Source organism: Grampus griseus, assembly GCF_964374135.1.
Source record: "Grampus griseus genome assembly, chromosome: 20".
In the NCBI taxonomy this organism is placed as follows: Eukaryota; Metazoa; Chordata; class Mammalia; order Artiodactyla; family Delphinidae; genus Grampus; species Grampus griseus.
The window spans coordinates 23,756,442-23,768,767 of NC_139014.1; the positions used below are offsets into that span (position 1 = coordinate 23,756,442).

Sequence of the window (12,326 nt, forward strand, 5' to 3'; positions counted from 1 at the left end):
ATTCAGACATGAATATTTAGCAGGCATTTTCTTGAAAATGAAGTGATTCTGTCCCTTCAAGGAAAACAATTGATAGTATTTGTTGCCAATGATAAAGTCCAAGCTTTCAATCAAAAATTAAAATTTTGGAAATACTGTAGCTGCTTAATAGACGCCCAATACTTACAAATTTTTCTGGTAAGAAGGACAGTGATATTAGCTAATGTGGGTTTTTTGGTATTATATTATGAAACGTGTCATTTGGAAGATCTGCTTAACTCAATGAACCAACATTTCCTAAACAACCAATGCATGATATTATAAAATCATGTATCATGATATTATAAAATACATGTAAATGAATTTTAATGTAACAGTAACATCGTATGATTTCAGATTCCACACTGCAGCCTAACTTGTGAAGAAACTACCAATTATCAAGTTTTGGTGTAGTATCAGAGAATAATATGCACAATTGTCTGAAAATACTCCTCCCTTTTCCAACTACAAGTCCTTTAAGGCCATATTTTCTTCATGTATTTCAATCAAAACAATTTATCACATCAGATTGAATACAGAAGCAGATATGAGATTCTAGCTGTTTTCTATTAAGCTGGATATTTAAGAGATTTGCAAAAATCTAAAAATGTCACTCTTCTAATTTTTTTAAGTTATTTTTCATAAAAATATATTATTTGTGTTAATATGATAGCTTTTTAAGTAATTAATATTTTTTCATGTTTTTTGTTTTAAATTCTAATTTAGTAACTATCACTAGATATAAACCACATAAAGAAAATCTCAATAATTTTTAAGAGTGTAAAGAGGGACTTACCTGGTGGTCTAGTGCTAAGGAATCCGCCTTCCAATGCAGGGGACACAGGTTCGATCCCTGGTCAGGGAACTAAGATTCCACATGCTGCGGGGCAACTAAGCCCGCGCACCTCAACTAGGGAAAGCCTGCTCGCCACAACTAGAGAGAAGCCTGCGTGCCGCAACAAAAGATGCCACAGTGAAGATCCCGTGTGCTGCAAATAAGACCTGACGCAGCCAAATATAACATATAATAAATAAATAAAACAAATATATATTAAAAAAAAAAGTGTAAAGAGTTCTGAGACCAAAAAGTTTTGAGAAACACTGCTTAAGAGAATTTGCCTCTGATTCCAACCCCAAACTGTTTTTTGTATCCTCAACCAGAGTTGAACCTGGGGTAGATATCTGGCCCAGGGGAAATCAAGCCTTAGACTGACCAAATCAGATATTGCTCAGGAATCTGAATTAAGCTTCATGGATACTGAAGTCTGTTTATGGTGGAACACTAGACTCCATTAACTCTAACTGCTGAAGTATTGTACTTGGAACTGTTTTGGTGCCAGCCCTTTCTGAAGCCTTGCCGTTCACCTTTTCCTTGGATTCGACGACAGCTATTTCCTTCTGATAAATCTTTTATGTGAGCTATTTTAAATGGGCTTCTTTTCCTTATGATCAAGAAAGCCTTAACACCACAGAACCTCAATGCCGTTACCAGAAGTGTTTCATCTGGTGTCCTTGTATGAAACAACAAATTATAACAAGATTCTCCTCCATCTGAAGACCATATTCCCATATAAAAAAAAAATTATCACTCCAACAAAACTAAAAATTGAATGTAAATTATCGGCTCATTCAGAATAAGAGACAAACTTAATGACCAGCTGCAGATAAGGGAGGCTTGATTTTTTTCTCTCTTTTGGAGAAGACCATTATATATCATGTCAATACAATTTAGACAGCAAATGGCTTCACTGCAATACACCAATCTGACAGGGTTTTTCAGAGAGGTTGTTGAACAGAAAAAGAACAAGGTAATGAGACCTGCCCTACCAGATATGAACAACTATTATAAAGCTATGATAATTAAGGCAGTGTAGTACCAGCACAAGATATGTAAACAGACCAATGGTACAGAATATAGAGAACACAGACACAAATCCTCATATATTTGGAAACATGTAGGTGGTATTTCAAGTTGTAGGGGGCAAATATGACTATTCAATAAATGATGGTGGCATATCAGGTTATCCTATGGAAAGAAAATTAAATCCCTACTTTGGGTTATCCTTATGAAAATAATTAGATCCCTACTTAACACCAAGCATCAAAATAAATTCCAGGTGGATTAGAAACCTGAATGTGAAAAGCATAACTTTAAAACTTGTAGAAGAAAATACAGGATGTAACTATTACCTCACAAGAAACACACACTATAAAGGAAAAAAAAAATCCTACTTTAAAGTTTAAATTTAGTTTCAATAAAAGATAAAGTTAAAAAACAAATTAGGGGCTTCCCTGGTGGCGCAGTGGTTGGGAGTCTGCCTGCCGATGCAGGGGACACGGGTTCGTGCCCCGGTCTGGGAAGATCCCACGTGCCGCGGAGCAGCTGGGCCCGTGAGCCATGGCCGTTGAGCCTGCGCGTCCAGAGCCTGTTCTCCGCAACAGGAGAGGCCACAACAGTGAGAGGCCCGTGTACCGCAAAAACAAAAACAAAAACAAAAACAAAAACAAATTAAAACATACCCATTATGGATGGCTATTATTTTTTTAAAAAAGAAGAAAATAACAAGTGTTGCCAAGGATGTAGAGAAACTGGAACCCTTGTGCACTATTGGTAAGAATGTAAGATGGTGCAGCCACTACATTAAACTGTATGGAGCTTCCTTAAAAAAGGTAAACATAGAATTAACATATAATTCAGCAATTCCACTTCTGGGTATATACCCAAAAGAATTGAAATCAGGGTCTCAAAGAGATATTTGCCCGCCTATGTTCAGAGCAGCATCATTCACAACAGCAAAAGGTGGAAGCAACCCAAGTGTCCATTGGTGGATGAATGGATAAACAAAATGTAATTACATACATACAAAGAAGTATTATTCAGCCCTGGAAAGGAAGGAAATTCTGACACATGCTAAAGTATGGATGAACCTCACAGACACCATGCTAAGTGAAATAAGCCAGATACAAAAGGACAAATACTGCATGATTCCGCTCACATGAAGTATCTAAAAGTAGTCAAAATCATAGAAACAGAAAGTAGTACCTGTTTCCAAATACCAAGAAAAGGATTATGTAAATCTCAAATTAAGGAGATGAATGATTACATATACATCTTTTTTTTCTTACAAACAAATAGATTGATAGGAGGAATCAGGTCTTCAGAGAACTACTGCAAGCCCTCCTTTGATGTAGCTGGTGCCACAGCCTGAAGATTTATGCCAACAGCTTCTTAGAAAGCAACAGTCAAGAATAAAGGTCTCTAGGGCTTCCCTGGTGGCACAGTGGTTGAGAGTCCGCCTGCCAATGCAGGGGACACGGGTTTGTGCCCTGGTCCGGGAAGATCCCACATGCCGCAGAGCGGCTGGGCCCATGAGCCATGGCCGCTGAGCCTGCACATCCGGAGCCTGTGCTCTGCAACGGGAGAGGCCACAACAGTAGAGGCCCAAGTACCGCAAAAAAAAAAAAAAAAAAAAGAATAAAGGTCTCTGGGACTTCCCTGGTGGTCCAGTGGTTAACTCTCTGCGCTTCCACTGCAGAGGGTGTGGGTTTGATCCCTGGTCAGGGAACTAAGATTCGGCATGCCGCACGGCGTGGCCAAAAAATAAAAAAACTTTTTAAAAAGAGTTGTTGGGGCTTCTCTGGTGGCGCAGTGGTTAAAAATCCACCTGCCAACGCGGGGAACACAGGTTCGAGCCCTGGTCTTGGAAGATCCCACATGCCGCGGAGCAGTTAAGCCCGTGCGCCACAACTACTGAGCCTGCACTCTAGAGCCCACGAGCCACAAGTGCTGAGCCCACGTGCCACAACTACTGAAGCCTGCACACCTATAGCCCGTGCTCTGCAGCAAGAGAAGACACTGCAATGAGAAGCCTGTGCACTCCAACGAAGAGTAGCCCCCGCTCGCCGCAACTAGAGAAAGCCCGCACGCAGCAAAGAAGACCCAATGCAGCCAAAAATAAATAAATAAATAAAATAAAAATTTTTTTAAGTGTGAAAAAAAAAAAAAAAGAATAAAGGTCTTCACGGTCAAGCAACAGTTACTGTCTGAATGTAAAATTCCCATTCTGCGGTCTGCATCCAGCTCTCCCAAAGCAGCATGACCAACTCTGCCACACAGAGCAACTAAACAACTCCTGCCAATTCTATTAAAACATGACCATAGTTGTAAGCATGAAGGCCCAAGTGTTCCCTAAAGAGGCTAAACTTCAGAATCTTTTTTCCTATAATGGGAGCTTGTCAAAAACAAAAGTAAAAGAAGCTACTGGATCTTAGGAGCAAATGTATCAGCATAGCCTTTCAGAGTGATTCACCATGACTGAAAACAAACACAAGAAACAGGTGTGCTTCCCTGAATACACAACCAGAATTTAATATGGAGGCAGTATTGTTATGAAACTAGGTTAAGAATAACCTTATAAAATCTGAAAGTAAATATGACAAGATGGTAAAAAGAAAAATGAATTTCAGATAAATATCAGAATACTGTTATTGTCAGGCTCTGAGTAACCTGAAATCAGTAAGTTACTCAAAATACCACTAAACGGTAAGAATCTTATAAATCATTTTCTGCTAAGGCAGGAATTAGTTTAGCCCCAAAACAGTTTTAGAATGTAGTTCCACTGTATCTTTCATTTATATTATCCTTCATTAGTGTGATGGATTTTCAGAAAACACTGTGGATGCATCAACATTTCTGAGTCCATAGTACACGATAAAAATCCACAGGATCCAGCACTGTTCCACAACCTGTGATAAGACAGCTAGATATCAGAGTTCACGGCCTATCTGAAAATTTCCCCTAATTAAGAAAAATTTGTCTCTTTTTTATGATGAAATCTAGTGATAATGAAAAAAACATGCTATTACAGCATAATCTTACATAACAGTCCAACTGTGTTGGAGAAATGTGTGTAATTGAGGAAAAGGGAGGAAAGACAAACACATACTTGTACATATATACATATACACACAAAGATTTATAACAATCAAAACCCCATATCCCCAAAATACTACATACAAATTATCAGTTTCTAAATTTCATCCTGTGTACCTTTCAATCTCAGAAAAAAAGCAAGGTTGCTCATGAGAGAAGAAACTCCCCAGTCTCCTCTATAGCTAACCTTATATTAACGATGTCAGGGTGGAAAGCAATGCCCTCTTCAGAGATACTACCTGTCTTTCACAAAGACTATTCAAGATAAGAAATCTGTGAGGTCTCAGATTCAGAATCCAGCAATGCCAGTGGCACAGAAGTGAGTCAAACACTAGGTGCATTGTGTTAAAAGAAAGGCACCTTTAGTTTTTAGAATGTGGTGCCAGAAACTCCCTAGGGAGATGAACAACATAATTTATTAAAAGGGAAGAAAACGTAATTAATGTATATATAAATGTACAGAGGTGAGGTGAGGGGACATTTGAGACAAGAAAAATACAAAATGATCCAGGGACTTCTTTTACTAGAAGCATTCAGACACCAAGCTTAAGGGTTCCCACAGGTCAAATATGGGACATTTTGAGAATCAAAAAATGGCTATAATTATTGGTAAAACATAGACTAAATTAAAATCCACGCGTTTATAATGATACTAAAACCAAGAGAGCAAGAAAAAGAAACAATTCATTTGCTATCATTAAAGGTATACCAACTCCTTGTTCAGAAAATTGCTAAAGGGAAAATTAAGAATTTACCTGAACTTTTGGGAAGAAATTATGATTTATTCCTAACTGATGAGGGAAATCTTTACAGAAGATGGAAGGCAAAGGAATGGCAGAATTCGAAAATTACCATTTTGTAATAACCAAAGAAATAACTGATTCAGGCAAGGATCATCATCAGAAGGTGAAAGGTTGCTGGAGAAGTAAAACACTATCACGCCAAAGTGTCACCACTCTACAGATTACTTGCTAATTACAAAGGGGAAAAGAGTCTTTACAGTGGAGAGAGCTGGTATTTATGATCTTGAACAAACAAATTCATCACCATTAACAGTCAGACATTATGACATGATGTTTCTCTTACTGTGATGTGATACGAGGTACATAGCATCACCTATGAAGTATTATTACCAAAAATGTTTAACCTGAATCTAACCAAGACTTCACTGCCAGTTTGTAGGAAATACAGAGATAAAGGAACAAATTAAATGAAACTGTGAGGAAACACTCAGAAAATTCCAGAAGTGATATGTTATACAAGACAGATAGCCTGGTCTCTTCAAAAAGGCAGTACTGCATGGCTCCTAAATAAAGGGTTCTAGATTGAGAAAGAGACTAAAGAGGGGACTTCCCTGGCGGTCCAGTGGTTAAGACTTCACCTTACAATGCAGGGGGTGCGGGTTCGATCCCTGGTCGGAGAGCTAAGATCCCACATGTCTCGTGACCAAAAAACAAAAACAAAAAAAACCCATAAGGAGGCTTCCCTAGTGGCGCAGTGGTTAAGGATCCGCCTGCCAATGCAGGGGACACAGGTTCGAGCCCTGGTCCAGGAAGATCCCACATGCCGTAGAGCAACTAAGCCCGTGTACCACAACTACTGAGCCTGCACTCTAGAGCCAGTGCCCTGCAACAAGGGAAGCCACAACAGTGAGAAGCCCACACACCACAACAAAGAGTGCCCCCTGCTTGCCTCAACTAGAGAAAGCCCACGAGCAGCAACAAAGACCCAACACAGCCAAAAATAAAAACAAATTAATAAATAAATTTATAAAAAAAAACAGAAGCAATATTGTGACAAATTCAATAAAGACTTTAAAAAAAAAAAAAGAGAGACTAGGGCTTCCCTGGTGGCACAATGGTTGAGAGTCCGCCTGCCGATGCAGGGGACACGTGTTCGTGCCCCGGTCCGGGAAGATCCCACATGCCACGGAGCGGCTGGGCCTGTGAGCCATGGCCGCTGAGCCTGCGCGTCCGGAGCCTGTGCTCCGCAACGGGAGAGGCCACAACGGTGAGAGGCCCGCATACCGCAAAAAAAAAAAAAAAAAAAGAGAGACTAAAGAGACATGTTTGGAGAAAAAAATACCAATAGCTAACAAGCGTTGCATTGGAGACAATTGGGAAAATCTGAACGTGAACTGGGTATCAGATGGTATTAGGAAAGTATTGTTAATTGCCTCAGCTGTGACAATGTAAGAACAATTAACTAAAACAATGTTTTTATTTTAAAAAGATGCATCTAAAGTAAAGCATTAAAGTATTAAGGTGTCATGATATCTACAATATAAAGATTTATATATTATATGTAAAGACACATACATAGATAAAGCAAATACAGAAAACATGAAAAATTGTTGAATCTAGGGGATAACTGGTATAAAGGTGATAACGGTACTGTTCTTTCAATTTTTCTGTATGTTTAAAATTTTTCACTTAAGCAGTTGTGAGGGGGGCTCAAAATGTACTTCCTCCCGGAAGGCCTTCCAAATGACCTCGCCTCTAAATCTTAATCGCTTCTTTACAAAGTCCTCTCAGCATGTAGCACAGTATATTTCTGTTCCTGTTCTGTTTTCTAATTGTTCTCTTATAATTTGATACATTCGGATTTGGTTTTCCAATAAAACTGTAAGCTCCTTCCAGCACAGACATCTTTTAATTCTTTTCTATTTTCTCAGAGGTCATAGCGAAGCACAAATTCTGCAATTAGCAGACTTTTTTTTTTTTTTTTTTGCGGTATGCGGGCCTCTCACTGTTGTGGCCTCTCCCGTTGCAGAGCACAGGCTCCGGACGCGCAGGCTCAGCGGCCATGGCTCACAGGCCCAGCCGCTCCACGGCATGTGGGATCCTCCCGGACCGGGGCACGAACCCGCGTTCCCCGCATCAGGAGGCGGACTCTCAACCACTGCGCCACCAGGGAAGCCCCTAGCAGACTTTTTTAAAGTACCAGTAGCGAACCGGTTTTCAAGGCAGAAACAGAGACACAGATGTAGAGAATAAACGTCTGGACACCAAGTGGGGGGATGGTGGGACGAACTGGGAGATCAGGATTGACATATATACGCTAATATGTATAAAACAGATAACTAATGAGAACCTGCTGTATAGCACAGGGAACTCCACTTCGCTGCACAGTAGAAACTAACACAACATTGTAAAACAACTATCCCATTAAAAAAAAAGTAAATAAAATAAAAATCAAAAAAAAAAATAAAAGTACCAGTAGCAGTATTCTGTGCAGGCACTCAGAAAAGCACCTTAACTAACTGGGTTAGCTTTCCAACTCCTCAACAGAATGGCAGTTCGCTCGTATAAACAATTTTGAGTCACTGCTATCAAAAAGAGATCATCAAACATCACTTATGGGCTTACAGAATTTCACATAGAGAAACTAGCAGCAAGAGTTAAAGGGAGAAATTAGAATATAGGTTCTACATGTCTTCCTAGCGTTGTTAATGGATTTCCCGTGTTACCCAGGCATACAACTTTATTCTCATTATTCTTCAGTCCAACAATGTCTATCACCACCACCACCCCCATCTGCAAAACAGTGACAGTATTTATCCACAACTCCTGGGTGTAATGAATCTTAACAAGCTACATAATGAACTTTAAAAACTTAGACAAAAGAGTGCACACTTTTTTTTTTTCTCTTTTTGGCAGCGCCGCGCGGCATGTAGGATCTTAGTTCCCTGACCAGGGATCAAACCCATACCCCCTGCAGTGGAAGCGTGGATTCTCAGCCACTGGGCCACCAGCGAAGTCCCCTGCACAAAGATTTTTAAAATTTGATAATACAGTGTTGGTGAGAAGAGAGGCAGACTCATACACTGCTGGCAGGAATATAAATACAACCTCCATGGAAAGCAACTTAGCGATATCTAACAACATTAAAAACGCATATATCCTTCCACTAGGAATTTATCCAACAGACACCCATGTACATAAAAAGTACATACAAGGAGTTAATTGTAGCACTGAAAACAACCTAAGTATCCAATAAGAGCTGGCTGAATGACGGTACATCTATACAGTGGAGTATCTGCTATCTTTCAAAATGGGAGAGGTACTCTATGTACTACATGAAATGACAGCCAAGATATACTAAGTAAAAAAAGCAAAGTGCAGAATAGTGGGTACAGTATCTTATTTGTATAAACAACAAATAAAAACAAAATACCAACGAATACATAGTTGTATATGCTTATAAAAGCATTACCTCTCGAAAGGTAAACAAAATACAAGTAACAATAATTTCCTTTGAGGGAGGTAACTAGAACGATGAAAGGAGGACAGGAGAAGAAAGATTCTTCCCTCTCTCTGTGTAGCGTTTGAGTTTTATTTCATATGTATGTACATGTGTTACCCATTTAAAGAGTTATTTTTTTAAACATGGCTCTGCACCAGTTCGAATTATGTAATTAATATTATCTTAACCTAAAAGCATTTCATGTCTTCATACCATGAAAATTTTACATGAGACTTCAGTGAATTCAATCAGATAAAAACAAAGCATCCTACAGGACAGAAGCCTACTGAAAAGAGAAATGGACATTTATTACCTCCATAGCTTTACTACAAGATTTTACCAGACTACCTGATGGAAGTCTGGACATAGGCAACATTAAACATCTCCAAGCACCAAACTAACCACTATGAAGAGCTCTAAAAGGAGAAGTCCCAAAGCACCAAATGGACACCAGCCACCCCCAGCCTAAGTGTGAAGCTGTCACAATAACTTACACTCCTCAGTCTTCACACAAGGAAAAAAAAGATGAGTCTCCAGCTCTTTCACAGGACACAAGAAAATATATGCCCCCCCAAATTCCTGTGCTTCCTCTGTGTCCTCTCTCGGCTCCAGCTGTAACCATGGCAACAGAAAACAGCACAAAAGACAGCTGAACCATGAGAAGGCCAGAGTTAAATGGAGAAGTGAAAAAAATATATATATACTTTAAGGCCCAAGAACATAAGGTCCTAGAGTTAAGAATGGCAGCAAAAAAAAAAAAAAAAAAAAAGCCTTGAGAGGCGAATACCAAAGAAAGAACACAAAGGAAAGAGAAGAGAAAATAAGGCTCACTAATATGTCCCATTCCTAAGTTATCCAGATAGGAGACAAGGTTGGCAAAGACAACTGAAAAACACAGAAAATGTGCACACACACACCCCCAACAATTTAGTTATTCATTTCAATGCTATTCAGCAAACCTTTTGCTTGTAACAGTTTATTAACTCCTCACTCTGTTCTGATGGCAGAGGTAAGAAGCAGCAAGTATCCAAAGCAGTGGCAACACAGGAAGGAGTAAATTAAGGGACCACGTGTAATCTGCCAACTGAAAACCCTGGTTCTAGATCACTGAAATATTACTGTACCTTAAAGTTAATTTTTAAAAATTTGCTCTTTGTTATTTGCAAATGTGAAAGAAACACCACTCTTGTTACTTAAAATTAAAACGTCCACTGGGTAATTTATTGTCCACCAGTAGTTTCAGATTGCTTTTGTTTTCATGTGCTCTTCAGAGCATCAATAATGTACAGCTAAAACGAAAGCGCTAAGGAAGATCTTTTACCAAAAAAGAGGCAAATAGGTCACACAAAGTAGGAGGGCTGGAGATGAGAGAACCCTGACGTCTTGATTTACAATTACTATTCTAAGCCCTATACCCTTCGCTCTTTATCTAGTTCTGTGAGAATAATAAATAACTTTACTAAACGAAAACTCCCCTTACTTTCGTTTTTATGACCCTAGTCCTCCTTAGAAAGGCTACCAAAATCCCCTGCCAGAATAACTGAATGGGTTGGGGCACCTACTCCTAAATTTAGGGGAAGTTTGCATTAAAGATACAACATGACGATGGGAGTATCCGAGGAAAGAAAAATAATGGTAGAACTAGGAGCTGCAGTGACAGTTTCAAAAGAAGGGTCAGCGTGGGGCATGTTGGCTCTGGGAGGCGTTTGTAGCCTGGGAGTCTCTAGGACAACACAAGATGCGAACGGTGCTTTGCCATAAACTCCCTTAAATAATCTAAATTCTCTCTTTTGGATAAAAGCAACAGGCTCACTATCTGGCACCAAGTCTAGCCCACTGCCCGGGAAGAAGGCAGGCGCGTGGTCAAGGGTCTCTTTATCCCGCAGGTCCCTGCAACACAGCGATGCGCATGCGCCCCGAGGGCAGCGAACAAGCACCCCTGGCTCGTTCACACTCGCGCATGCGCAGTCACCCATCTCGCCGCAGGCGACAGCTCACTATTTGGCAAGGGGGATTGGGCTGGGAAAATTATGGGGGGGGCCGAAGGCGGGGGCGCGTTTACGGTTGATTAGGCTCTGGCATTCGCGGGCCACGTAACCCGGCATGTGGGAAACGGGGCAGAGAAGAGTTATGTGAGGCGGCGGGGGGGGCGGGAGTGTGGGGGGGTCAGTCACCCCTTAAGGGAGACGCCCCGCCCCCACTCCGACAGGACAACCCTCTTCCTCGACTCTCCTCCCCCCACTCACCTGAGAGCGGCGGCGACAGCTGCTGGTCCCCGTCCCCCTGCACTCGCCTCATACTGTCCGCAACATCCGGGACCTGCGGAACCGCCGATACACAAATACACACACACTCGGAGCGCGCACACTCACACATACACACACACACCGAAACACACCAGCCGGGGCGTCATGGCGTCAGCACGTCGACGCAGCGAGCGCGTACCCGCCAGGCCCCACCCCGCACGGCCTCCGCCCCCTCTACTCCCCTCCCCTCCCCTCTCTGGGTTCTCATGCCTCTCCTCCCTCTGCTTCAAGACTCCGCCTACCTTCCCTAGTGCGCATGCGTCCCGGTTCTCACCAGGCCCCGAGGATTTGAGGGGAAGGAGGGGCCTGAGAAGAAAGAGGCGGGAACTCGGAGGGGGTCGCGTGCAGGGCGCGGCAGGCTTCGCGGAGGTGCGAGGACGAAATAGAGGCACACCAAGAGTGGGAGTGGGGTGGCCGTAACAATAAAGGCATTTAACAACAGCAACTTATACTTACAAGCAGGGTGTGGTTTACTAACGACTTTACCTCATTTTTTTCTAACCAACTGTCAGTAAAATATTTTTTAGACTTTATGATGATGTTAGAGACTCTTTTAAGTAACATAAAACTGAGCATTTGGAAACAGAAAGGAGAAGGACCGTTCTTTTGAGGGAAGGCAGGCATATAGGTGGCTTAACTGAAAGGAAGCTGATTCAGTGACAATTTATTGTCTTGGACACCTGGGTCCCCAACTGGTCTCACATCCTAGCTCCCCAAGGGCTATGGTTGATTCCTGAGTTGAGTAAAAGAAAAAAGTCTCAGGGGTTTCCCTGGTGGTCCAGTGGTTAAGACTCCACGCTTCCACTGCAAGGGGCATGGGTTCA

At 41.3% G+C, this 12,326-nt stretch overlaps 1 protein-coding gene across 2 annotated transcripts in view; it reads right to left on the reverse strand.

The window, feature by feature from the left end:
* SPOP (speckle type BTB/POZ protein) overlaps positions 1-11,605 on the reverse strand; it is a 67,859-nt gene extending 56,254 nt beyond the window's left edge. For both annotated transcript variants that reach the window (XM_082678726.1, XM_082678727.1), the window contains exon 1: positions 11,443-11,605. The gene's annotated coding sequence lies outside the window, so the exon portion shown is untranslated. The remainder of the gene's footprint in view (positions 1-11,442) is intronic.
* Positions 11,606-12,326: the final 721 nt, after the last annotated feature.